Source organism: Rhagoletis pomonella, unplaced genomic scaffold (assembly GCF_013731165.1).
Source record: "Rhagoletis pomonella isolate Grant_MI unplaced genomic scaffold, Rhpom_1.0 Rhpom_scaffold_00014, whole genome shotgun sequence".
Lineage (NCBI taxonomy): Eukaryota > Metazoa > Arthropoda > Insecta > Diptera > Tephritidae > Rhagoletis > Rhagoletis pomonella.
In genome coordinates, this window is record NW_023458568.1 from 11403691 (window position 1) to 11408498 (window position 4808).

The following is a 4808-nucleotide window of genomic DNA, read 5'->3' on the forward strand; positions in this document are numbered from 1 at the left end:
GGGACTAGTAGGACGCAGTGGACGAAGCTACAGACGGTACAAAATACGGCACTTAGGACAGCGACGGGATGCCTCCTGATGTCGCCTGAACACCACTTGCACGGCGAGGCGCAAATGCTCCCAGTTAAGGAGCATAATATAATGCTCTGCAAGCAGTTCCTGATAGGGAGCCACAGAAGCGGCCACCCAAGCAGACAGCTGCTTGCAGAGGAGCCCTCGCCTAGGCACGTCAGGAGGCATCTATATGAACTGACGGACGAAGTCCAGAGGTTCATTAAGCAACCTCTGGACCCGACAGCGTACAGACAGGCCCTGAACGGCATTCACAGGGACTCAGTCTCGAGTTATGTAGACTCTAGACCTGTGAATGCCGTTCTAGGCATACCACCCCCGGACATAGACGAGACAGAGCTTCATCTGCCTCGGGAGACACGCACTACACTCGCTCAACTTCGCTCCGGCTACTGCAGCAGGTTAAACTCCTACTTGAGTAGGTTGGATGAGCATGTGCCGAACGAATGGCCGGCATGCGGAGAGACCCCACATGACTCGAACCATCTCTTCGCATGCCCGGAAAACCCGACAACCCTAACGGCCTTGTCCCTGTGGACAGATCCCACAGAGGCTGAACGCTTCCTAGGGTTGCCGTTAGTGGAACTTGACGACGACGACTGAGATACCAACCGATCTGGGCGGGGTTGTTGTAGCCGCTACAGCAACAACAACCACAACCACATGTTCGAAAAATAAGGACAGTAAAATAACCAAGTTATATTTCATAATGACCTCCACAACATAAGGGTAGGTTTGAATATATGCTTTTTAAATAGCAACCTCTAATTTGGAAAATACATAATAATAATCCATATTTTTTGCATTTTTTAATAAACAATATTAAAATATTAAATATTTACGCCTGCGTCGATATTTTTTATAATATAAAATATTTAAAAAAGGAAAATTTGGAATACAAAATCGCGTGATCGCCTGCGGCAATATTTAAAAAAAAAATAAGAACCTAAAAAAAGGGTAACCAGTAACCATAATAGACATCACCACCAAACAGAAAGGGAATTCTAGTTACCTCATCCTTTCCCAAGGCTACATCACTGGGGCGGTAGCCCCAGTTGGTGCACACCAAAAGGAGAATTCTATTTGGTAAGGGTTGTGATGATAAATCGTCTGGCAGCGCCAACTTCGGTGTTCAGTTGCAACCCTCGCATGTTTACTACTTCACTACTTTTATAAATGTTTTGTCCTGGTTAAATTAACAAAAATAGCATATTAATTAAAATAAAATCGTTTATATCGTTGATAGCTTTTCAAGTATTGGATTACAGCAAGTTAACTGTATTTATAACCAACTAAATAGACTATTGGATCTTGTTTTTATCAGTGACAATGTAAACTTCACGTTATCGGAATGTATGTCTCCCATCTCTCCGGCTGTAATGCATCATGTGCCTCTCGCTCTTGAGCTGGAGTTTTATAACTTTGATTCATTGCCGGATGATCGCAGTATTAATTTTAACTATAAAGCGTATGATTTTTCTTCCTTAAATGGTCCCCTATCAAATATAGATTGGACTTATGCTTTGCGTGGCAGTGATGTAACCTCTTGTTACCGTATTTTTAAGACCACCCTCTATGAGCTATGCCTACAGTACATCTCTATTCTTAAGAAGAAGGTGTACAAACTACCGTGGTATACGAAGCGTTTAAAGCATCTAAAAAATTTAGAAAACAAATTTAGCAAATTGTATAAATCCTCAAACGACTCCGCGCATCTTCTTAAGTTCCGGTACTTTCTAAAAGAATTTAATTGTTTGAACAAATTTTTATACCGAAATTATATTTTAAACTTTGAAGCTAATATTATCTCGAATCCCAAATCTTTCTGGCGTTTCATTGATTCCCGAAAATCTTGCTCATCAATTCCAACAAATGTTTTCTACAATGGTCGCTCCGCAAAATCAGCCTCTGACTCGGCAAACCTATTCGCTGAGTTTTTCTGCGCTAACTTTGTCAATGACATGGACTCGAATATAACGGGCTCTAGCTCCTCTAGTGACTATTCGCTGAATTTTGGTTCGCTAACCATTTCAACCGAGGACGTTATCAAAGGAATTGGTGATCTTAAGCCATCTTCACAAAGCGATATAGAGGGTTTCTCGGCTTTTCTGTTGAAAAACTGTCTATGTTTAGCTGAGCCTCTTACTGCAATCTTCAATCACTCTCTGGCCTCGGGCATATTTGTGGACGACTGGAAACAAACGTCTGTAACCCCTATCTTTAAAAGTGGGAACAAAAATGATGTCCGCAACTACAGACCGATATCAAAGCTATCTTCAGTCTCCAAATTATTTGAGATTGTTGTAAGCTGTAAACTGTCTTTTGCTGTTAAAAACCTAATTTCTACTAATCAGCATGGGTTCGTCGCTAACCGCTCAACAGTCACAAGCCTGGCTATTTTCAGTGATTACTGCTTATCTGCTTTTGAAAACAGAGCTCAGGTGGATACCATCTACACTGACTTCTCGAAAGCTTTCGACAAAGTATCACATCGTTTATTTCTGCTGAAGCTGATCTCTTTTGGATTTCATTCAACATTTTTGTCTTGGATTAAATCCTACTTAACTGATAGGCGCTGCTTTGTAGTAGTCGATAATGCAACCTCACAACCGGTCATCGCGTCCTGGGTGTCCCTCAAGGCAGCATTCTCGGGCCCCTATTTTTTGTGCTTTTCATCAACGATATCAGTTCTTGTTTCAAATTTGCTAATTACCTACGTTATGCTGATGACCTTAAAATATTTGCAACTATCAAAAACCTTTATGACTCAGCCAACCTGCAATCGGACCTGAACAGAGTTCATGAATGGTGCTGCAAAAATCAGTTGACGCTGAATAGCAGCAAATGCTTTCATGTATCTTACAGTAGACATCTCAATACTTTGCATACATCATATTCTATCTCTGGCTCTGTTTTGCAATCTGTGACCCAAATGAAGGACCTTGGTGTTGTCTTTGACTCCAATCTCGCATTCAATAGTCATGTCGATTACATCCTTTCGCGCTCATACTCGATGTAAACTGTCAGGCGTTTACGAACCCTTATACTCTTAAAACTCTGTTTTGTGCACTAGTCAGGTCAAGACTGGAGTATGCAACGTTTATTTGGAGGCCTTACACTAAAATTCTATCTAAACGATTAGAACGTGTTCAAAAAGTTTTTATAAAATTTGCTCTCCGTTCATTAAATTTTTCTTTGCCACTACCTTCTTACTATTCTCGCTGCCAACTAATCAACCTTACAACACTGGATAACAGAAGATCCATTTTAGCGTGCACGTTTGTCGTTAACATCATAAGTGGCTCAATTGACTGCCCTTCTCTTCTAGAAAAGATTGCATTTAATATTCCCTCTAGAATCCTCCGCCATTGGGATTTCTTTAAAATAGGTTTCTCTAGAAGCAGTTATGGTGCCAACGCTCCGATCTCTAGAACGTGTGCTGAACTTAACCTAGTCTTCAATGCTTTAGACATTGATTTCTCACAATCAGGCCCTGCCTTGGTTACACATCTGCGAACATTTTTCTCTGCGCTACACCACTAGCGATGTATTTAATCTTAGCTCTTGTGAACTTAATGTATTTAAAATTTAAAATTTATCTTAGTTTTTAAGTTTTAGTAGCACTTAATTAGTGTTAGCTGAGTAGTCTGTAAGAATAATCTGTATTCCAAGACTGAAATAAATAAATAATAAAAAAATGGTCATGTGCATTAAAAGTGCTTACGTTTAAGTCACATTTATCTATTTCACGCACTTTTAGATGATAAAATCGATGCAATTTGCATGTTGTTGTTGTTGTTGTAGCGGCTACTAAGCCCCGTTCGGGGCGGTTCATCCATCAACGTTGTCGTCAATTTCAGTTAGGGGGAGGCCCAGGAAGTGTGCGACTTCCACAGGGGCTGTCCATAGGGACAGGGGCGTTAGCTGAGTGGGGTTCTCATAACTTGAGACTGATTCCCTGTGAATGCCGTTCAGGGCCTGTCCGTAGGTTGACGGGTCCAAAGGTTGTTTGATAAACCTCTGGACTTCGTCCGGCAGTTCGTAAAGATGCCTCCTGACGTGCCGTGGCGAGGGCTCTTCCGCGAGCAGCTGTCCGCTGATATGGCCACGTCTGTGGCTCCCAGCAAGGAACTGCTGCAGAGCGTTATGTTATGCTCCTTTACTGGGAGCATCTGGGCCTCGTCATGTAGGTGGTGTTGGGGCGGCAGGTCTGTAGCTTCATCCACTGCGTCATGCTAGTCCCCGGCGACCATACGGGCGTTGCATAGTTTAGAACCGGCCGGCCAATTGCCTTGTATGTTGCCAGCAACGTTTCTTTATCTTTGCCCCAAGTGCTGCCGGCCAGCGACTTGAGGACATTGTTGCGGCTCTGTACTTTGTTGACAATTGCGGTTGTATGCGCCGAGAAGGAGAGCAGACTGTCGAAGGTAACTCCGAGGATTTTCGGGTTATTCACCGTCGGTATTGTTACGCCATCGACGTGAATACCCAGCTGCAGTCTGACCTCCTTCGTCCAGGTGGCGAAAAGGGTTGCCGAGGATTTCGCAGTGGATAGGGCAAGGCTCCTTGCAGGGAAGAAGCGAGAAAGTTCGGCGAGGTAACCGTTTACTTTCGAGCACAAGTCATCAATTCCATTCCCAGACGCCATGATCGAACAATCGTCAGCATAGGAGACTATATTAACACCCTCTGGTGGCTGAGGAAGCTTTGAGATGTAATAACTAAACAGTAGCGGG